The sequence below is a fragment of the Aphelocoma coerulescens genome, chromosome 9 (genome assembly GCF_041296385.1).
Source record: "Aphelocoma coerulescens isolate FSJ_1873_10779 chromosome 9, UR_Acoe_1.0, whole genome shotgun sequence".
Lineage (NCBI taxonomy): Eukaryota > Metazoa > Chordata > Aves > Passeriformes > Corvidae > Aphelocoma > Aphelocoma coerulescens.
In genome coordinates, this window is record NC_091023.1 from 1,207,994 (window position 1) to 1,225,999 (window position 18,006).

At 62.6% G+C, this 18,006-nt stretch overlaps 34 non-coding genes across 34 annotated transcripts; all 34 read left to right on the forward strand.

The window, feature by feature from the left end:
- The first annotated feature begins 302 nt into the window (after positions 1–302).
- LOC138115528 (5S ribosomal RNA) lies at positions 303–421 on the forward strand. Its single transcript, XR_011153439.1, has one exon. It is a non-coding gene; the product is annotated as a 5S ribosomal RNA (ribosomal RNA).
- A 358-nt stretch (positions 422–779) lies between these two features.
- On the forward strand, positions 780–898 carry LOC138115418 (5S ribosomal RNA). The gene has a single exon (XR_011153332.1). It is a non-coding gene; the product is annotated as a 5S ribosomal RNA (ribosomal RNA).
- A 358-nt stretch (positions 899–1,256) lies between these two features.
- LOC138115173 (5S ribosomal RNA) lies at positions 1,257–1,375 on the forward strand. The gene has a single exon (XR_011153085.1). It is a non-coding gene; the product is annotated as a 5S ribosomal RNA (ribosomal RNA).
- Positions 1,376–1,733: 358 nt separating this feature from the next.
- LOC138115176 (5S ribosomal RNA) lies at positions 1,734–1,852 on the forward strand. Its single transcript, XR_011153086.1, has one exon. It is a non-coding gene; the product is annotated as a 5S ribosomal RNA (ribosomal RNA).
- Positions 1,853–2,210: 358 nt separating this feature from the next.
- On the forward strand, positions 2,211–2,329 carry LOC138115419 (5S ribosomal RNA). Its single transcript, XR_011153333.1, has one exon. It is a non-coding gene; the product is annotated as a 5S ribosomal RNA (ribosomal RNA).
- A 358-nt stretch (positions 2,330–2,687) lies between these two features.
- Positions 2,688–2,806, forward strand: LOC138115177 (5S ribosomal RNA). Its single transcript, XR_011153087.1, has one exon. It is a non-coding gene; the product is annotated as a 5S ribosomal RNA (ribosomal RNA).
- Positions 2,807–3,164: 358 nt separating this feature from the next.
- Positions 3,165–3,283, forward strand: LOC138115178 (5S ribosomal RNA). The gene has a single exon (XR_011153088.1). It is a non-coding gene; the product is annotated as a 5S ribosomal RNA (ribosomal RNA).
- A 358-nt stretch (positions 3,284–3,641) lies between these two features.
- LOC138115179 (5S ribosomal RNA) lies at positions 3,642–3,760 on the forward strand. The gene has a single exon (XR_011153089.1). It is a non-coding gene; the product is annotated as a 5S ribosomal RNA (ribosomal RNA).
- Positions 3,761–4,118: 358 nt separating this feature from the next.
- On the forward strand, positions 4,119–4,237 carry LOC138115180 (5S ribosomal RNA). The gene has a single exon (XR_011153091.1). It is a non-coding gene; the product is annotated as a 5S ribosomal RNA (ribosomal RNA).
- Positions 4,238–4,595: 358 nt separating this feature from the next.
- LOC138115517 (5S ribosomal RNA) lies at positions 4,596–4,714 on the forward strand. The gene has a single exon (XR_011153428.1). It is a non-coding gene; the product is annotated as a 5S ribosomal RNA (ribosomal RNA).
- A 358-nt stretch (positions 4,715–5,072) lies between these two features.
- On the forward strand, positions 5,073–5,191 carry LOC138115182 (5S ribosomal RNA). The gene has a single exon (XR_011153093.1). It is a non-coding gene; the product is annotated as a 5S ribosomal RNA (ribosomal RNA).
- A 358-nt stretch (positions 5,192–5,549) lies between these two features.
- On the forward strand, positions 5,550–5,668 carry LOC138115183 (5S ribosomal RNA). Its single transcript, XR_011153094.1, has one exon. It is a non-coding gene; the product is annotated as a 5S ribosomal RNA (ribosomal RNA).
- A 358-nt stretch (positions 5,669–6,026) lies between these two features.
- On the forward strand, positions 6,027–6,145 carry LOC138115184 (5S ribosomal RNA). The gene has a single exon (XR_011153095.1). It is a non-coding gene; the product is annotated as a 5S ribosomal RNA (ribosomal RNA).
- A 358-nt stretch (positions 6,146–6,503) lies between these two features.
- On the forward strand, positions 6,504–6,622 carry LOC138115448 (5S ribosomal RNA). The gene has a single exon (XR_011153361.1). It is a non-coding gene; the product is annotated as a 5S ribosomal RNA (ribosomal RNA).
- Positions 6,623–7,265: 643 nt separating this feature from the next.
- LOC138115378 (5S ribosomal RNA) lies at positions 7,266–7,384 on the forward strand. Its single transcript, XR_011153293.1, has one exon. It is a non-coding gene; the product is annotated as a 5S ribosomal RNA (ribosomal RNA).
- A 358-nt stretch (positions 7,385–7,742) lies between these two features.
- On the forward strand, positions 7,743–7,861 carry LOC138115185 (5S ribosomal RNA). The gene has a single exon (XR_011153097.1). It is a non-coding gene; the product is annotated as a 5S ribosomal RNA (ribosomal RNA).
- A 471-nt stretch (positions 7,862–8,332) lies between these two features.
- LOC138115186 (5S ribosomal RNA) lies at positions 8,333–8,451 on the forward strand. The gene has a single exon (XR_011153098.1). It is a non-coding gene; the product is annotated as a 5S ribosomal RNA (ribosomal RNA).
- A 358-nt stretch (positions 8,452–8,809) lies between these two features.
- LOC138115518 (5S ribosomal RNA) lies at positions 8,810–8,928 on the forward strand. The gene has a single exon (XR_011153429.1). It is a non-coding gene; the product is annotated as a 5S ribosomal RNA (ribosomal RNA).
- Positions 8,929–9,286: 358 nt separating this feature from the next.
- LOC138115187 (5S ribosomal RNA) lies at positions 9,287–9,405 on the forward strand. The gene has a single exon (XR_011153099.1). It is a non-coding gene; the product is annotated as a 5S ribosomal RNA (ribosomal RNA).
- A 358-nt stretch (positions 9,406–9,763) lies between these two features.
- Positions 9,764–9,882, forward strand: LOC138115449 (5S ribosomal RNA). Its single transcript, XR_011153362.1, has one exon. It is a non-coding gene; the product is annotated as a 5S ribosomal RNA (ribosomal RNA).
- Positions 9,883–10,525: 643 nt separating this feature from the next.
- Positions 10,526–10,644, forward strand: LOC138115188 (5S ribosomal RNA). The gene has a single exon (XR_011153100.1). It is a non-coding gene; the product is annotated as a 5S ribosomal RNA (ribosomal RNA).
- Positions 10,645–11,002: 358 nt separating this feature from the next.
- LOC138115189 (5S ribosomal RNA) lies at positions 11,003–11,121 on the forward strand. Its single transcript, XR_011153101.1, has one exon. It is a non-coding gene; the product is annotated as a 5S ribosomal RNA (ribosomal RNA).
- Positions 11,122–11,764: 643 nt separating this feature from the next.
- LOC138115190 (5S ribosomal RNA) lies at positions 11,765–11,883 on the forward strand. The gene has a single exon (XR_011153103.1). It is a non-coding gene; the product is annotated as a 5S ribosomal RNA (ribosomal RNA).
- A 358-nt stretch (positions 11,884–12,241) lies between these two features.
- LOC138115505 (5S ribosomal RNA) lies at positions 12,242–12,360 on the forward strand. Its single transcript, XR_011153417.1, has one exon. It is a non-coding gene; the product is annotated as a 5S ribosomal RNA (ribosomal RNA).
- A 358-nt stretch (positions 12,361–12,718) lies between these two features.
- On the forward strand, positions 12,719–12,837 carry LOC138115191 (5S ribosomal RNA). Its single transcript, XR_011153104.1, has one exon. It is a non-coding gene; the product is annotated as a 5S ribosomal RNA (ribosomal RNA).
- Positions 12,838–13,195: 358 nt separating this feature from the next.
- LOC138115193 (5S ribosomal RNA) lies at positions 13,196–13,314 on the forward strand. The gene has a single exon (XR_011153106.1). It is a non-coding gene; the product is annotated as a 5S ribosomal RNA (ribosomal RNA).
- Positions 13,315–13,671: 357 nt separating this feature from the next.
- Positions 13,672–13,790, forward strand: LOC138115455 (5S ribosomal RNA). Its single transcript, XR_011153367.1, has one exon. It is a non-coding gene; the product is annotated as a 5S ribosomal RNA (ribosomal RNA).
- A 358-nt stretch (positions 13,791–14,148) lies between these two features.
- LOC138115194 (5S ribosomal RNA) lies at positions 14,149–14,267 on the forward strand. Its single transcript, XR_011153107.1, has one exon. It is a non-coding gene; the product is annotated as a 5S ribosomal RNA (ribosomal RNA).
- Positions 14,268–14,625: 358 nt separating this feature from the next.
- LOC138115420 (5S ribosomal RNA) lies at positions 14,626–14,744 on the forward strand. The gene has a single exon (XR_011153334.1). It is a non-coding gene; the product is annotated as a 5S ribosomal RNA (ribosomal RNA).
- Positions 14,745–15,102: 358 nt separating this feature from the next.
- LOC138115195 (5S ribosomal RNA) lies at positions 15,103–15,221 on the forward strand. The gene has a single exon (XR_011153109.1). It is a non-coding gene; the product is annotated as a 5S ribosomal RNA (ribosomal RNA).
- A 358-nt stretch (positions 15,222–15,579) lies between these two features.
- On the forward strand, positions 15,580–15,698 carry LOC138115364 (5S ribosomal RNA). Its single transcript, XR_011153278.1, has one exon. It is a non-coding gene; the product is annotated as a 5S ribosomal RNA (ribosomal RNA).
- Positions 15,699–16,303: 605 nt separating this feature from the next.
- On the forward strand, positions 16,304–16,422 carry LOC138115196 (5S ribosomal RNA). The gene has a single exon (XR_011153110.1). It is a non-coding gene; the product is annotated as a 5S ribosomal RNA (ribosomal RNA).
- A 420-nt stretch (positions 16,423–16,842) lies between these two features.
- LOC138115197 (5S ribosomal RNA) lies at positions 16,843–16,961 on the forward strand. Its single transcript, XR_011153111.1, has one exon. It is a non-coding gene; the product is annotated as a 5S ribosomal RNA (ribosomal RNA).
- Positions 16,962–17,319: 358 nt separating this feature from the next.
- On the forward strand, positions 17,320–17,438 carry LOC138115198 (5S ribosomal RNA). The gene has a single exon (XR_011153112.1). It is a non-coding gene; the product is annotated as a 5S ribosomal RNA (ribosomal RNA).
- The last annotated feature ends 568 nt before the right edge of the window (positions 17,439–18,006 follow it).

Below are 18,006 nucleotides of genomic sequence, written 5' to 3' on the forward strand. Positions count from 1 at the left end.
GTGCCAAGGAGCTCAAGGGCGAGGGTGGCTCATGGGGCTTGCATGGCTTGCGTGGCTCTGGGTCCGGCTGCAGGTTCTGTTGTTGCCGAGGGCAGGGCAGAGCTGGTGGCCATGACTGTTAGTCCTCGCATAGTTGGCGTGGCTGGAAAAGCTTGAGTGGCTTGTGTGGTGCTCGGTCTGGCTGCAGGTTGGGTTGTTGCCGACAGTGGCGCTGGCGGCCGTGTGCCGGGTGCAGGGGGCATTGGGGCAGGGCAGGAAGGCGCTGGTGTGTGCTGGAGAGCGCTGCTGTGGGGCTGAGGGGTGCCTACGGCCCTACCACCCTGAGAACGCCCGATCTCGTCTGATCTCGGAAGCTAAGCAGGGTCGGGCCCGGTTAGTACTTGGATGGGAGACCGCCTGGGAATACTGGGTGCTGTAGGCTTCTTTTGCTGGGCCCTGGGCTCTGGGCCAGAGGTGCCTTGTTTTGCTTGGGCAGCGGTGCCAAGGAGCTCAAGGGCGAGGGTGGCTCATGGGGCTTGCATGGCTTGCGTGGCTCTGGGTCCGGCTGCAGGTTCTGTTGTTGCCGAGGGCAGGGCAGAGCTGGTGGCCATGACTGTTAGTCCTCGCATAGTTGGCGTGGCTGGAAAAGCTTGAGTGGCTTGTGTGGTGCTCGGTCTGGCTGCAGGTTGGGTTGTTGCCGACAGTGGCGCTGGCGGCCGTGTGCCGGGTGCAGGGGGCATTGGGGCAGGGCAGGAAGGCGCTGGTGTGTGCTGGAGAGCGCTGCTGTGGGGCTGAGGGGTGCCTACGGCCATACCACCCTGAGAACGCCCGATCTCGTCTGATCTCGGAAGCTAAGCAGGGTCGGGCCCGGTTAGTACTTGGATGGGAGACCGCCTGGGAATACTGGGTGCTGTAGGCTTCTTTTGCTGGGCCCTGGGCTCTGGGCCAGAGGTGCCTTGTTTTGCTTGGGCAGCGGTGCCAAGGAGCACAAGGGGGAGGGTGGCTCATGGGGCTTGCATGGCTTGCGTGGCTCTGGATCTGGCTGCAGGTTCCCTTGTTTCCGAGGGCAGGGAAGAGCTGGTGGCCATGACTGTTAGTCCTCGCATAGTTGGCGTGGCTGGAAAAGCTTGAGTGGCTTGTGTGGTGTTCGGTCTGGCGACAGGTTGGGTTGTTGCCGACAGTGGCGCTGGCGGCCGTGTGCCGGGTGCAGGGGGCATTGGGGCAGGGCAGGAAGGCGCTGGTGTGTGCTGGAGAGGGCTGCTGTGGGGCTGAGGGGTGCCTACGGCCATACCACCCTGAGAACGCCCGATCTCGTCTGATCTCGGAAGCTAAGCAGGGTCGGGCCCGGTTAGTACTTGGATGGGAGACCGCCTGGGAATACCGGGTGCTGTAGGCTTCTTTTGCTGGGTCCTGGGCTCTGGGCCAGAGGTGCCTTGTTTTGCTTGGGCAGCGGTGCCAAGGAGCACAAGGGCGAGGGTGGCTCATGGGGCTTGCATGGCTTGTGTGGCTCTGGGTCCGGCTGCAGGTTCTGTTGTTGCTGAGGGCAGGGCAGAGCTGGTGGCCATGACTGTTAGTCCTCACATAGTTGGCGTGGCTGGAAAAGCTTGAGTGGCTTGTATGGCTCGGGGTCTGGCTGCAGGTTGGGTTGTTGCCGACAGTGGCGCTGGCGGCCGTGTGCCGGGTGCAGGGGGCATTGGGGCAGGGCAGGAAGGCGCTGGTGTGTGCTGGAGAGCGCTGCTGTGGGGCTGAGGGGTGCCTACGGCCATACCACCCTGAGAACGCCCGATCTCGTCTGATCTCGGAAGCTAAGCAGGGTCGGGCCCGGTTAGTACTTGGATGGGAGACCGCCTGGGAATACCGGGTGCTGTAGGCTTCTTTTGCTGGGTCCTGGGCTCTGGGCCAGAGGTGCCTTGTTTTGCTTGGGCAGCGGTGCCAAGGAGCTCAAGGGCGAGGGTGGCTCATGGGGCTTGCATGGCTTGCGTGGCTCTGGGTCCGGCTGCAGGTTCTGTTGTTGCCGAGGGCAGGGCAGAGCTGGTGGCCATGACTGTTAGTCCTCGCATAGTTGGCGTGGCTGGAAAAGCTTGAGTGGCTTGTGTGGTGCTCGGTCTGGCTGCAGGTTGGGTTGTTGCCGACAGTGGCGCTGGCGGCCGTGTGCCGGGTGCAGGGGGCATTGGGGCAGGGCAGGAAGGCGCTGGTGTGTGCTGGAGAGCGCTGCTGTGGGGCTGAGGGGTGCCTACGGCCATACCACCCTGAGAACGCCCGATCTCGTCTGATCTCGGAAGCTAAGCAGGGTCGGGCCCGGTTAGTACTTGGATGGGAGACCGCCTGGGAATACTGGGTGCTGTAGGCTTCTTTTGCTGGGCCCTGGGCTCTGGGCCAGAGGTGCCTTGTTTTGCTTGGGCAGCGGTGCCAAGGAGCACAAGGGCGAGGGTGGCTCATGGGGCTTGCATGGCTTGCGTGGCTCTGGATCTGGCTGCAGGTTCCCTTGTTTCCGAGGGCAGGGAAGAGCTGGTGGCCATGACTGTTAGTCCTCGCATAGTTGGCGTGGCTGGAAAAGCTTGAGTGGCTTGTGTGGTGTTCGGTCTGGCGACAGGTTGGGTTGTTGCCGACAGTGGCGCTGGCGGCCGTGTGCTGGGTGCGGGGGGCATTGGGGCAGGGCAGGAAGGCGCTGGTGTGTGCTGGAGAGCGCTGCTGTGGGGCTGAGGGGTGCCTACGGCCATACCACCCTGAGAACGCCCGATCTCGTCTGATCTCGGAAGCTAAGCAGGGTCGGGCCCGGTTAGTACTTGGATGGGAGACCGCCTGGGAATACCGGGTGCTGTAGGCTTCTTTTGCTGGGTCCTGGGCTCTGGGCCAGAGGAGCCTTGTTTTGCTTGGGCAGCGGTGCCAAGGAGCACAAGGGCGAGGGTGGCTCATGGGGCTTGCATGGCTTGCGTGGCTCTGGATCTGGCTGCAGGTTCCCTTGTTTCCGAGGGCAGGGAAGAGCTGGTGGCCATGACTGTTAGTCCTCACATAGTTGGCGTGGCGGGAAAAGCTTGAGTGGCTTGTATGGCTCTGGGTCTGGCTGCAGGTTGGGTTGTTGCCGACAGTGGCCTTGGCGGCCGTGTGCCGGGTGCGGGGGGCATTGGGGCAGGGCAGGAAGGCGCTGGTGTGTGCTGGAGAGCGCTGCTGTGGGGCTGAGGGGTGCCTACGGCCATACCACCCTGAGAACGCCCGATCTCGTCTGATCTCGGAAGCTAAGCAGGGTCGGGCCCGGTTAGTACTTGGATGGGAGACCGCCTGGGAATACCGGGTGCTGTAGGCTTCTTTTGCTGGGTCCTGGGCTCTGGGCCAGAGGTGCCTTGTTTTGCTTGGGCAGCAGTGCCAAGGAGCACAAGGGGGAGGGTGGCTCATGGGGCTTGCATGGCTTGCGTGGCTCTGGATCTGGCTGCAGGTTCCCTTGTTTGTGAGGGCAGGGAAGAGCTGGTGGCCATGACTGTTAGTCCTCGCATAGTTGGCGTGGCGGGAAAAGCTTGAGTGGCTTGTATGGCTCTGGGTCTGGCTGCAGGTTGGGTTGTTGCTGACAGTGGCGCTGGCGGCCGTGTGCCAGGTGCAGGGGGCATTGGGGCAGGGCAGGAAGGCGCTGGTGTGTGCTGGAGAGCGCTGCTGTGGGGCTGAGGGGTGCCTACGGCCATACCACCCTGAGAACGCCCGATCTCGTCTGATCTCGGAAGCTAAGCAGGGTCGGGCCCGGTTAGTACTTGGATGGGAGACCGCCTGGGAATACCGGGTGCTGTAGGCTTCTTTTGCTGGGTCCTGGGCTCTGGGCCAGAGGTGCCTTGTTTTGCTTGGGCAGCGGTGCCAAGGAGCACAAGGGCGAGGGTGGCTCATGGGGCTTGCATGGCTTGTGTGGCTCTGGGTCCGGCTGCAGGTTCTGTTGTTGCTGAGGGCAGGGCAGAGCTGGTGGCCATGACTGTTAGTCCTCACATAGTTGGCGTGGCTGGAAAAGCTTGAGTGGCTTGTATGGCTCTGGGTCTGGCTGCAGGTTGGGTTGTTGCCGACAGTGGCGCTGGCGGCCGTGTGCCGGGTGCAGGGGGCATTGGGGCAGGGCAGGAAGGCGCTGGTGTGTGCTGGAGAGCGCTGCTGTGGGGCTGAGGGGTGCCTACGGCCATACCACCCTGAGAACGCCCGATCTCGTCTGATCTCGGAAGCTAAGCAGGGTCGGGCCCGGTTAGTACTTGGATGGGAGACCGCCTGGGAATACCGGGTGCTGTAGGCTTCTTTTGCTGGGTCCTGGGCTCTGGGCCAGAGGTGCCTTGTTTTGCTTGGGCAGCGGTGCCAAGGAGCTAAAGGGCGAGGGTGGCTCATGGGGCTTGCATGGCTTGCGTGGCTCTGGGTCCGGCTGCAGGTTCTGTTGTTGCCGAGGGCAGGGCAGAGCTGGTGGCCATGACTGTTAGTCCTCGCATAGTTGGCGTGGCTGGAAAAGCTTGAGTGGCTTGTGTGGTGCTCGGTCTGGCTGCAGGTTGGGTTGTTGCCGACAGTGGCGCTGGCGGCCGTGTGCCGGGTGCAGGGGGCATTGGGGCAGGGCAGGAAGGCGCTGGTGTGTGCTGGAGAGCGCTGCTGTGGGGCTGAGGGGTGCCTACGGCCATACCACCCTGAGAACGCCCGATCTCGTCTGATCTCGGAAGCTAAGCAGGGTCGGGCCCGGTTTGTACTTGGATGGGAGACCGCCTGGGAATACTGGGTGCTGTAGGCTTCTTTTGCTGGGCCCTGGGCTCTGGGCCAGAGGTGCCTTGTTTTGCTTGGGCAGCGGTGCCAAGGAGCACAAGGGGGAGGGTGGCTCATGGGGCTTGCATGGCTTGCGTGGCTCTGGATCTGGCTGCAGGTTCCCTTGTTTCCGAGGGCAGGGAAGAGCTGGTGGCCATGACTGTTAGTCCTCGCATAGTTGGCGTGGCTGGAAAAGCTTGAGTGGCTTGTGTGGTGTTCGGTCTGGCGACAGGTTGGGTTGTTGCCGACAGTGGCGCTGGCGGCCGTGTGCCGGGTGCGGGGGGCATTGGGGCAGGGCAGGAAGGCGCTGGTGTGTGCTGGAGAGCGCTGCTGTGGGGCTGAGGGGTGCCTACGGCCATACCACCCTGAGAACGCCCGATCTCGTCTGATCTCGGAAGCTAAGCAGGGTCGGGCCCGGTTAGTACTTGGATGGGAGACCGCCTGGGAATACCGGGTGCTGTAGGCTTCTTTTGCTGGGTCCTGGGCTCTGGGCCAGAGGAGCCTTGTTTTGCTTGGGCAGCGGTGCCAAGGAGCACAAGGGCGAGGGTGGCTCATGGGGCTTGCATGGCTTGCGTGGCTCTGGATCTGGCTGCAGGTTCCCTTGTTTCCGAGGGCAGGGAAGAGCTGGTGGCCATGACTGTTAGTCCTCACATAGTTGGCGTGGCGGGAAAAGCTTGAGTGGCTTGTATGGCTCTGGGTCTGGCTGCAGGTTGGGTTGTTGCTGACAGTGGCGCTGGCGGCCGTGTGCCGGGTGCAGGGGGCATTGGGGCAGGGCAGGAAGGCGCTGGTGTGTGCTGGAGAGCGCTGCTGTGGGGCTGAGGGGTGCCTACGGCCATACCACCCTGAGAACGCCCGATCTCGTCTGATCTCGGAAGCTAAGCAGGGTCGGGCCCGGTTAGTACTTGGATGGGAGACCGCCTGGGAATACCGGGTGCTGTAGGCTTCTTTTGCTGGGTCCTGGGCTCTGGGCCAGAGGTGCCTTGTTTTGCTTGGGCAGCGGTGCCAAGGAGCACAAGGGGGAGGGTGGCTCATGGGGCTTGCATGGCTTGCGTGGCTCTGGATCTGGCTGCAGGTTCCCTTGTTTCCGAGGGCAGGGAAGAGCTGGTGGCCATGACTGTTAGTCCTCGCATAGTTGGCGTGGCGGGAAAAGCTTGAGTGGCTTGTATGGCTCTGGGTCTGGCTGCAGGTTGGGTTGTTGCCGACAGTGGCGCTGGCGGCCGTGTGCCGGGTGCAGGGGGCATTGGGGCAGGGCAGGAAGGCGCTGGTGTGTGCTGGAGAGCGCTGCTGTGGGGCTGAGGGGTGCCTACGGCCATACCACCCTGAGAACGCCCGATCTCGTCTGATCTCGGAAGCTAAGCAGGGTCGGGCCCGGTTAGTACTTGGATGGGAGACCGCCTGGGAATACCGGGTGCTGTAGGCTTCTTTTGCTGGGTCCTGGGCTCTGGGCCAGAGGTGCCTTGTTTTGCTTGGGCAGCGGTGCCAAGGAGCACAAGGGCGAGGGTGGCTCATGGGGCTTGCATGGCTTGCGTGGCTCTGGGTCCGGCTGCAGGTTCTGTTGTTTCCGAGGTCAGGGCAGAGCTGGTGGCCATGACTGTTAGTCCTCACATAGTTGGCGTGGCTGGAAAAGCTTGAGTGGCTTGTATGGCTCTGGGTCTGGCTGCAGGTTGGGTTGTTGCCGACAGTGGCGCTGGCGGCCGTGTGCCGGGTGCAGGGGGCATTGGGGCAGGGCAGGAAGGCGCTGGTGTGTGCTGGAGAGCGCTGCTGTGGGGCTGAGGGGTGCCTACGGCCATACCACCCTGAGAACGCCCGATCTCGTCTGATCTCGGAAGCTAAGCAGGGTCGGGCCCGGTTAGTATTTGGATGGGAGACCGCCTGGGAATACCGGGTGCTGTAGGCTTCTTTTGCTGGGTCCTGGGCTCTGGGCCAGAGGTGCCTTGTTTTGCTTGGGCAGCCATTCCAAGGGGCACAAGGGCGAGGCCAACAGTAGCCGTGGCTCGCGTGGCTCAGAGGGATTGCATGGCTGCGGTGGCTTGTGTGGCTTGTCTGGTTCTGGGTCTTTGGAACAAGGTGCCTTGTTCCTGGCTGCAGGTTCCGTTGTTGCCGAGGGCAGGGCAGAGCTGGTGGCCATGACTGTTAGTCCTCGCATAGTTGGCGTGGCTGGAAAAGCTTGAGTGGCTTGTATGGCTCTGGATCTGGCTGCAGGTTCCATTGTTGCGGAGGGCAGAGCTGGTGGCCATGACTGTTGATGCTCATGAAGCTTGTGTGGCCGGCGTGGCTTATGTGGCTTGTGTGGCTCTGGGTCCGACTGCAGGTTCTGTTGTTGCCGAGGGCAGGGCAGAGCTGGTGGCCATGACTGTTAGTCCTCACATAGTTGGCGTGGCTGGAAAAGCTTGAGTGGCTTGTATGGCTCTGGGTCTGGCTGCAGGTTGGGTTGTTGCCGACAGTGGCGCTGGCGGCCGTGTGCCGGGTGCGAGGAGCATTGGGGCAGGGCAGGAAGGCGCTGGTGTGTGCTGGAGAGCGCTGCTGTGGGGCTGAGGGGTGCCTACGGCCATACCACCCTGAGAACGCCTGATCTCGTCTGATCTCGGAAGCTAAGCAGGGTCGGGCCCGGTTAGTACTTGGATGGGAGACCGCCTGGGAATACCGGGTGCTGTAGGCTTCTTTTGCTGGGTCCTGGGCTCTGGGCCAGAGGTGCCTTGTTTTGCTTGGGCAGCGGTGCCAAGGAGCACAAGGGCGAGGGTGGCTCATGGGGCTTGTGTGGCTTGTGTGGCTCTGGGTCCGGCTGCAGGTTCTGTTGTTGCCGAGGGCAGGGCAGAGCTGGTGGCCATGACTGTTAGTCCTCACATAGTTGGCGTGGCTGGAAAAGCTTGAGTGGCTTGTATGGCTCTGGGTCTGGCTGCAGGTTGGGTTGTTGCCGACAGTGGCGCTGGCGGCCGTGTGCCGGGTGCAGGGGGCATTGGGGCAGGGCAGGAAGGCGCTGGTGTGTGCTGGAGAGGGCTGCTGTGGGGCTGAGGGGTGCCTACGGCCATACCACCCTGAGAACGCCCGATCTCGTCTGATCTCGGAAGCTAAGCAGGGTCGGGCCCGGTTAGTACTTGGATGGGAGACCGCCTGGGAATACCGGGTGCTGTAGGCTTCTTTTGCTGGGTCCTGGGCTCTGGGCCAGAGGTGCCTTGTTTTGCTTGGGCAGCCATTCCAAGGGGCACAAGGGCGAGGGTGGCTCATGGGGCTTGCATGGCTTGCGTGGCTCTGGATCTGGCTGAGGTTCCCTTGTTTCCGAGGGCAGGGAAGAGCTGGTGGCCATGACTGTTAGTCCTCACATAGTTGGCGTGGCTGGAAAAGCTTGAGTGGCTTGTATGGCTCTGGGTCCGGCTGCAGGTTCTGTTGTTGCTGAGGGCAGGGCAGAGCTGGTGGCCATGACTGTTAGTCCTCACATAGTTGGCGTGGCTGGAATAGCTTGAGTGGCTTGTATGGCTCTGGGTCTGGCTGCAGGTTGGGTTGTTGCCGACAGTGGCGCTGGCGGCCGTGTGCCGGGTGCAGGGGGCATTGGGGCAGGGCAGGAAGGCGCTGGTGTGTGCTGGAGAGCGCTGCTGTGGGGCTGAGGGGTGCCTACGGCCATACCACCCTGAGAACGCCCGATCTCGTCTGATCTCGGAAGCTAAGCAGGGTCGGGCCCGGTTAGTACTTGGATGGGAGACCGCCTGGGAATACCGGGTGCTGTAGGCTTCTTTTGCTGGGTCCTGGGCTCTGGGCCAGAGGTGCCTTGTTTTGCTTGGGCAGCGGTGCCAAGGAGCTCAAGGGCGAGGGTGGCTCATGGGGCTTGCATGGCTTGCGTGGCTCTGGGTCCGGCTGCAGGTTCTGTTGTTGCCGAGGGCAGGGCAGAGCTGGTGGCCATGACTGTTAGTCCTCGCATAGTTGGCGTGGCTGGAAAAGCTTGAGTGGCTTGTGTGGTGCTCGGTCTGGCTGCAGGTTGGGTTGTTGCCGACAGTGGTGCTGGCGGCTGTGTGCCGGGTGCAGGGGGCATTGGGGCAGGGCAGGAAGGCGCTGGTGTGTGCTGGAGAGCGCTGCTGTGGGGCTGAGGGGTGCCTACGGCCATACCACCCTGAGAACGCCCGATCTCGTCTGATCTCGGAAGCTAAGCAGGGTCGGGCCCGGTTTGTACTTGGATGGGAGACCGCCTGGGAATACTGGGTGCTGTAGGCTTCTTTTGCTGGGCCCTGGGCTCTGGGCCAGAGGTGCCTTGTTTTGCTTGGGCAGCGGTGCCAAGGAGCACAAGGGCGAGGGTGGCTCATGGGGCTTGCATGGCTTGCGTGGCTCTGGATCTGGCTGCAGGTTCCCTTGTTTCCGAGGGCAGGGAAGAGCTGGTGGCCATGACTGTTAGTCCTCGCATAGTTGGCGTGGCGGGAAAAGCTTGAGTGGCTTGTATGGCTCTGGGTCTGGCTGCAGGTTGGGTTGTTGCTGACAGTGGCGCTGGCGGCCGTGTGCCGGGGGCAGGGGGCATTGGGGCAGGGCAGGAAGGCGCTGGTGTGTGCTGGAGAGCGCTGCTGTGGGGCTGAGGGGTGCCTACGGCCATACCACCCTGAGAACGCCCGATCTCGTCTGATCTCGGAAGCTAAGCAGGGTCGGGCCCGGTTAGTACTTGGATGGGAGACCGCCTGGGAATACCGGGTGCTGTAGGCTTCTTTTGCTGGGTCCTGGGCTCTGGGCCAGAGGTGCCTTGTTTTGCTTGGGCAGCGGTGCCAAGGAGCACAAGGGCGAGGGTGGCTCATGGGGCTTGCATGGCTTGTGTGGCTCTGGGTCCGGCTGCAGGTTCTGTTGTTGCTGAGGGCAGGGCAGAGCTGGTGGCCATGACTGTTAGTCCTCACATAGTTGGCGTGGCTGGAAAAGCTTGAGTGGCTTGTATGGCTCTGGGTCTGGCTGCAGGTTGGGTTGTTGCCGACAGTGGCGCTGGCGGCCGTGTGCCGGGTGCAGGGGGCATTGGGGCAGGGCAGGAAGGCGCTGGTGTGTGCTGGAGAGCGCTGCTGTGGGGCTGAGGGGTGCCTACGGCCATACCACCCTGAGAACGCCCGATCTCGTCTGATCTCGGAAGCTAAGCAGGGTCGGGCCCGGTTAGTATTTGGATGGGAGACCGCCTGGGAATACCGGGTGCTGTAGGCTTCTTTTGCTGGGTCCTGGGCTCTGGGCCAGAGGTGCCTTGTTTTGCTTGGGCAGCCATTCCAAGGGGCACAAGGGCGAGGCCAACAGTGGCCGTGGCTCGCGTGGCTCAGAGGGATTGCATGGCTGCGGTGGCTTGTGTGGCTTGTCTGGTTCTGGGTCTTTGGAACAAGGTGCCTTGTTCCTGGCTGCAGGTTCCGTTGTTGCCGAGGGCAGGGCAGAGCTGGTGGCCATGACTGTTAGTCCTCGCATAGTTGGCGTGGCTGGAAAAGCTTGAGTGGCTTGTATGGCTCTGGATCTGGCTGCAGGTTCCATTGTTGCGGAGGGCAGAGCTGGTGGCCATGACTGTTGATGCTCATGAAGCTTGTGTGGCCGGCGTGGCTTATGTGGCTTGTGTGGCTCTGGGTCCGACTGCAGGTTCTGTTGTTGCCGAGGGCAGGGCAGAGCTGGTGGCCATGACTGTTAGTCCTCACATAGTTGGCGTGGCTGGAAAAGCTCGAGTGGCTTGTATGGCTCTGGGTCTGGCTGCAGGTTGGGTTGTTGCCGACAGTGGCGCTGGCGGCCGTGTGCCGGGTGCGAGGAGCATTGGGGCAGGGCAGGAAGGCGCTGGTGTGTGCTGGAGAGCGCTGCTGTGGGGCTGAGGGGTGCCTACGGCCATACCACCCTGAGAACGCCCGATCTCGTCTGATCTCGGAAGCTAAGCAGGGTCGGGCCCGGTTAGTACTTGGATGGGAGACCGCCTGGGAATACCGGGTGCTGTAGGCTTCTTTTGCTGGGTCCTGGGCTCTGGGCCAGAGGTGCCTTGTTTTGCTTGGGCAGCGGTGCCAAGGAGCACAAGGGCGAGGGTGGCTCATGGGGCTTGCATGGCTTGTGTGGCTCTGGGTCCGGCTGCAGGTTCTGTTGTTGCCGAGGGCAGGGCAGAGCTGGTGGCCATGACTGTTAGTCCTCACATAGTTGGCGTGGCTGGAAAAGCTTGAGTGGCTTGTATGGCTCTGGGTCTGGCTGCAGGTTGGGTTGTTGCCGACAGTGGCGCTGGCGGCCGTGTGCCGGGTGCAGGGGGCATTGGGGCAGGGCAGGAAGGCGCTGGTGTGTGCTGGAGAGCGCTGCTGTGGGGCTGAGGCGTGCCTACGGCCATACCACCCTGAGAACGCCCGATCTCGTCTGATCTCGGAAGCTAAGCAGGGTCGGGCCCGGTTAGTACTTGGATGGGAGACCGCCTGGGAATACCGGGTGCTGTAGGCTTCTTTTGCTGGGTCCTGGGCTCTGGGCCAGAGGTGCCTTGTTTTGCTTGGGCAGCCATTCCAAGGGGCACAAGGGCGAGGCCAACAGTGGCCGTGGCTCGCGTGGCTCAGAGGGATTGCATGGCTGCGGTGGCTTGTGTGGCTTGTCTGGTTCTGGGTCTTTTGAACAAGGTGCCTTGTTCCTGGCTGCAGGTTCCGTTGTTGCCGAGGGCAGGGCAGAGCTGGTGGCCATGACTGTTAGTCCTCGCATAGTTGGCGTGGCTGGAAAAGCTTGAGTGGCTTGTATGGCTCTGGATCTGGCTGCAGGTTCCATTGTTGCGGAGGGCAGAGCTGGTGGCCATGACTGTTGATGCTCATGAAGCTTGCGTGGCCGGCGTGGCTTATGTGGCTTGTGTGGCTCTGGGTCCGGCTGCAGGTTCCGTTGTTTCCGAGGGCAGGGAAGAGCTGGTGGCCATGACTGTTAGTCCTCACATAGTTGGCGTGGCGGGAAAAGCTTGAGTGGCTTGTATGGCTCTGGGTCTGGCTGCAGGTTGGGTTGTTGCCGACAGTGGCGCTGGCGGCCGTGTGCCGGGTGCGGGGGGCATTGGGGCAGGGCAGGAAGGCGCTGGTGTGTGCTGGAGAGCGCTGCTGTGGGGCTGAGGGGTGCCTACGGCCATACCACCCTGAGAACGCCCGATCTCGTCTGATCTCGGAAGCTAAGCAGGGTCGGGCCCGGTTAGTACTTGGATGGGAGACCGCCTGGGAATACCGGGTGCTGTAGGCTTCTTTTGCTGGGTCCTGGGCTCTGGGCCAGAGGTGCCTTGTTTTGCTTGGGCAGCGGTGCCAAGGAGCTCAAGGGCGAGGGTGGCTCATGGGGCTTGCATGGCTTGCGTGGCTCTGGGTCCGGCTGCAGGTTCTGTTGTTGCCGAGGGCAGGGCAGAGCTGGTGGCCATGACTGGTAGTCCTCGCATAGTTGGCGTGGCTGGAAAAGCTTGAGTGGCTTGTGTGGTGCTCGGTCTGGCTGCAGGTTGGGTTGTTGCCGACAGTGGCGCTGGCGGCCGTGTGCCGGGTGCAGGGGGCATTGGGGCAGGGCAGGAAGGCGCTGGTGTGTGCTGGAGAGCGCTGCTGTGGGGCTGAGGGGTGCCTACGGCCATACCACCCTGAGAACGCCCGATCTCGTCTGATCTCGGAAGCTAAGCAGGGTCGGGCCTGGTTTGTACTTGGATGGGAGACCGCCTGGGAATACTGGGTGCTGTAGGCTTCTTTTGCTGGGCCCTGGGCTCTGGGCCAGAGGTGCCTTGTTTTGCTTGGGCAGCGGTGCCAAGGAGCACAAGGGGGAGGGTGGCTCATGGGGCTTGCATGGCTTGCGTGGCTCTGGATCTGGCTGCAGGTTCCCTTGTTTCCGAGGGCAGGGAAGAGCTGGTGGCCATGACTGTTAGTCCTCGCATAGTTGGCGTGGCTGGAAAAGCTTGAGTGGCTTGTGTGGTGTTCGGTCTGGCGACAGGTTGGGTTGTTGCCGACAGTGGCGCTGGCGGCCGTGTGCCGGGTGCGGGGGGCATTGGGGCAGGGCAGGAAGGCGCTGGTGTGTGCTGGAGAGCGCTGCTGTGGGGCTGAGGGGTGCCTACGGCCATACCACCCTGAGAACGCCCGATCTCGTCTGATCTCGGAAGCTAAGCAGGGTCGGGCCCGGTTAGTACTTGGATGGGAGACCGCCTGGGAATACCGGGTGCTGTAGGCTTCTTTTGCTGGGTCCTGGGCTCTGGGCCAGAGGAGCCTTGTTTTGCTTGGGCAGCGGTGCCAAGGAGCACAAGGGCGAGGGTGGCTCATGGGGCTTGCATGGCTTGCGTGGCTCTGGATCTGGCTGCAGGTTCCCTTGTTTCCGAGGGCAGGGAAGAGCTGGTGGCCATGACTGTTAGTCCTCACATAGTTGGCGTGGCGGGAAAAGCTTGAGTGGCTTGTATGGCTCTGGGTCTGGCTGCAGGTTGGGTTGTTGCCGACAGTGGCGCTGGCGGCCGTGTGCCGGGTGCGGGGGGCATTGGGGCAGGGCAGGAAGGCGCTGGTGTGTGCTGGAGAGCGCTGCTGTGGGGCTGAGGGGTGCCTACGGCCATACCACCCTGAGAACGCCCGATCTCGTCTGATCTCGGAAGCTAAGCAGGGTCGGGCCCGGTTAGTACTTGGATGGGAGACCGCCTGGGAATACCGGGTGCTGTAGGCTTCTTTTGCTGGGTCCTGGGCTCTGGGCCAGAGGTGCCTTGTTTTGCTTGGGCAGCGGTGCCAAGGAGCACAAGGGGAGGGTGGCTCATGGGGCTTGCATGGCTTGCGTGGCTCTGGATCTGGCTGCAGGTTCCCTTGTTTCCGAGGGCAGGGAAGAGCTGGTGGCCATGACTGTTAGTCCTCGCATAGTTGGCGTGGCGGGAAAAGCTTGAGTGGCTTGTATGGCTCTGGGTCTGGCTGCAGGTTGGGTTGTTGCTGACAGTGGCGCTGGCGGCCGTGTGCTGGGTGCAGGGGGCATTGGGGCAGGGCAGGAAGGCGCTGGTGTGTGCTGGAGAGCGCTGCTGTGGGGCTGAGGGGTGCCTACGGCCATACCACCCCGAGAACGCCCGATCTCGTCTGATCTCGGAAGCTAAGCAGGGTCGGGCCCGGTTAGTACTTGGATGGGAGACCGCCTGGGAATACCGGGTGCTGTAGGCTTCTTTTGCTGGGTCCTGGGCTCTGGGCCAGAGGTGCCTTGTTTTGCTTGGGCAGCGGTGCCAAGGAGCACAAGGGCGAGGGTGGCTCATGGGGCTTGCATGGCTTGTGTGGCTCTGGGTCCGGCTGCAGGTTCTGTTGTTGCCGAGGGCAGGGCAGAGCTGGTGGCCATGACTGTTAGTCCTCACATAGTTGGCGTGGCTGGAAAAGCTTGAGTGGCTTGTATGGCTCTGGGTCTGGCTGCAGGTTGGGTTGTTGCCGACAGTGGCGCTGGCGGCCGTGTGCCAGGTGCAGGGGGCATTGGGGCAGGGCAGGAAGGCGCTGGTGTGTGCTGGAGAGCGCTGCTGTGGGGCTGAGGGGTGCCTACGGCCATACCACCCTGAGAACGCCCGATCTCGTCTGATCTCGGAAGCTAAGCAGGGTCGGGCCCGGTTAGTACTTGGATGGGAGACCGCCTGGGAATACCGGGTGCTGTAGGCTTCTTTTGCTGGGTCCTGGGCTCTGGGCCAGAGGTGCCTTGTTTTGCTTGGGCAGCGGTGCCAAGGAGCTAAAGGGCGAGGGTGGCTCATGGGGCTTGCATGGCTTGCGTGGCTCTGGGTCCGGCTGCAGGTTCTGTTGTTGCCGAGGTCAGGGCAGAGCTGGTGGCCATGACTGTTAGTCCTCGCATAGTTGGCGTGGCTGGAAAAGCTTGAGTGGCTTGTGTGGTGCTCGGTCTGGCTGCAGGTTGGGTTGTTGCCGACAGTGGCGCTGGCGGCCGTGTGCCGGGTGCGGGGGGCATTGGGGCAGGGCAGGAAGGCGCTGGTGTGTGCTGGAGAGCGCTGCTGTGGGGCTGAGGGGTGCCTACGGCCATACCACCCTGAGAACGCCCGATCTCGTCTGATCTCGGAAGCTAAGCAGGGTCGGGCCCGGTTAGTACTTGGATGGGAGACCGCCTGGGAATACTGGGTGCTGTAGGCTTCTTTTGCTGGGTCCTGGGCTCTGGGCCAGAGGTGCCGTGTTTTGCTTGGGCAGCGGTGCCAAGGAGCACAAGGGGGAGGGTGGCTCATGGGGCTTGCATGGCTTGCGTGGCTCTGGATCTGGCTGCAGGTTCCCTTGTTTCCGAGGGCAGGGAAGAGCTGGTGGCCATGACTGTTAGTCCTCGCATAGTTGGCGTGGCGGGAAAAGCTTGAGTGGCTTGTATGGCTCTGGGTCTGGCTGCAGGTTGGGTTGTTGCTGACAGTGGCGCTGGCGGCCGTGTGCTGGGTGCAGGGGGCATTGGGGCAGGGCAGGAAGGCGCTGGTGTGTGCTGGAGAGGGCTGCTGTGGGGCTGAGGGGTGCCTACGGCCATACCACCCTGAGAACGCCCGATCTCGTCTGATCTCGGAAGCTAAGCAGGGTCGGGCCCGGTTAGTACTTGGATGGGAGACCGCCTGGGAATACCGGGTGCTGTAGGCTTCTTTTGCTGGGTCCTGGGCTCTGGGCCAGAGGTGCCTTGTTTTGCTTGGGCAGCGGTGCCAAGGAGCACAAGGGGGAGGGTGGCTCATGGGGCTTGCATGGCTTGCGTGGCTCTGGATCCAGCTGCAGGTTCCGTTGTTTCCAAGGACAGGGAAGAGCTGGTGGCCGTGACTGTTAGTCCTCACATAGTTGGCGTGGCGGGAAAAGCTTGAGTGGCTTGTATGGCTCTGGGTCTGGCTGCAGGTTGGGTTGTTGCTGACAGTGGCGCTGGCGGCCGTGTGCCGGGTGCGGGGGGCATTGGGGCAGGGCAGGAAGGCGCTGGTGTGTGCTGGAGAGCGCTGCTGTGGGGCTGAGGGGTGCCTACGGCCATACCACCCTGAGAACGCCCGATCTCGTCTGATCTCGGAAGCTAAGCAGGGTCGGGCCCGGTTAGTACTTGGATGGGAGACCGCCTAGGAATACCGGGTGCTGTAGGCTTCTTTTGCTGGGTCCTGGGCTCTGGGCCAGAGGTGCCTTGTTTTGCTTGGGCAGCCATTCCAAGGGGCACAAGGGCGAGGCCAACAGTGGCCGTGGCTCGCGTGGCTCAGAGGGATTGCATGGCTGCGGTGGCTTGTGTGGCTTGTCTGGTTCTGGGTCTTTGGAACAAGGTGCCTTGTTCCTGGCTGCAGGTTCCATTGTTGCCGAGGGCGGAGATGGTGGCCATGACTGGTGATGTGCCTTGTGTGGCTTGTGTGGCTCTGGATCTGGCTGCAGGTTCCATTGTTGCGGAGGGCAGAGCTGGTGGCCATGACTGTTGATGCTCATGAAGCTTGCGTGGCTTATGTGGCTTGTGTGGCTCTGGATCTGGCTGCAGGTTCCGTTTTTGCCAAGGGCAGGGCAGAGCTGGTGGCCATGACTGTTAGTCCTCGCATAGTTGGCGTGGCTGGAAAAGCTTGAGTGGCTTGTATGGCTCTGGGTCTGGCTGCAGGTTGGGTTGTTGCCGACAGTGGCGCTGGCGGCCGTGTGCCGGGTGCGGGGGGCATTGGGGCAGGGCAGGAAGGTGCTGGTGTGTGCTGGAGAGCGCTGCTGTGGGGCTGAGGGGTGCCTACGGCCATACCACCCTGAGAACGCCCGATCTCGTCTGATCTCGGAAGCTAAGCAGGGTCGGGCCCGGTTAGTACTTGGATGGGAGACCGCCTGGGAATACCGGGTGCTGTAGGCTTCTTTTGCTGGGTCCTGGGCTCTGGGCCAGAGGAGCCTTGTTTTGCTTGGGAAGCCATTCCAAGGGGCACAAGGGCGAGGCCAACAGTGGCCGTGGCTCGCGTGGCTCAGAGGGATTGCATGGCTGCGGTGGCTTGTGTGGCTTGTCTTGTTCTGGGTCTTTGGAACAAGGTGCCTTGTTCCTGGCTGCAGGTTCTGTTGTTGCTGAGGGCAGGGCAGAGCTGGTGGCCATGACTGTTAGTCCTCGCATAGTTGGCGTGGCGGGAAAAGCTTGAGTGGCTTGTGTGGTGTTCGGTCTGGCTGCAGGTTGGGTTGCTGCCGACAGTGGCGCTGGCGGCCGTGTGCCGGGTGCGGGGGGCATTGGGGCAGGGCAGGAAGGCGCTGGTGTGTGCTGGAGAGCGCTGCTGTGGGGCTGAGGGGTGCCTACGGCCATACCACCCTGAGAACGCCCGATCTCGTCTGATCTCGGAAGCTAAGCAGGGTCGGGCCCGGTTAGTACTTGGATGGGAGACCGCCTGGGAATACCGGGTGCTGTAGGCTTCTTTTGCTGGGTCCTGGGCTCTGGGCCAGAGGTGCTTTGTTTTGCTTGGGCAGCCATTCCAAGGGGCACAAGGGCGAGGGTGGCTCATGGGGCTTGCATGGCTTGCGTGGCTCTGGATCTGGCTGCAGGTTCCCTTGTTTCCGAGGGCAGGGCAGAGCTGGTGGCCATGACTGTTAGTCCTCACATAGTTGGCGTGGCGGGAAAAGCTTGAGTGGCTTGTATGGCTCTGGGTCTGGCTGCAGGTTGGGTTGTTGCCGACAGTGGCGCTGGCGGCCGTGTGCCGGGTGCGGGGGGCATTGGGGCAGGGCAGGAAGGCGCTGGTGTGTGCTGGAGAGCGCTGCTGTGGGGCTGAGGGGTGCCTACGGCCATACCACCCTGAGAACGCCCGATCTCGTCTGATCTCGGAAGCTAAGCAGGGTCGGGCCCGGTTAGTACTTGGATGGGAGACCGCCTGGGAATACCGGGTGCTGTAGGCTTCTTTTGCTGGGTCCTGGGCTCTGGGCCAGAGGTGCCTTGTTTTGCTTGGGCAGCCATTCCAAGGGGCACAAGGGCGAGGCCAACAGTGGCCGTGGCTCGCGTGGCTCAGAGGGATTGCATGGCTGCGGTGGCTTGTGTGGCTTGTCTGGTTCTGGGTCTTTTGAACAAGGTGCCTTGTTCCTGGCTGCAGGTTCCGTTGTTGCCGAGGGCAGGGCAGAGCTGGTGGCCATGACTGTTAGTCCTCGCATAGTTGGCGTGGCTGGAAAAGCTTGAGTGGCTTGTATGGCTCTGGATCTGGCTGCAGGTTCCATTGTTGCGGAGGCCAGAGCTGGTGGCCATGACTGCTGATGCTCATGAAGCTTGTGTGGCCGGCGTGGCTTATGTGGCTTGTGTGGCTCCTGGTCCGGCTGCAGGTTCTGTTGTTGCCGAGGGCAGGGCAGAGCTGGTGGCCATGACTGTTAGTCCTCACATAGTTGGCGTGGCGGGAAAAGCTTGAGTGGCTTGTGTGGTGCTCGGTCTGGCTGCAGGTTGGGTTGTTGCCGACAGTGGCGCTGGCGGCCGTGTGCC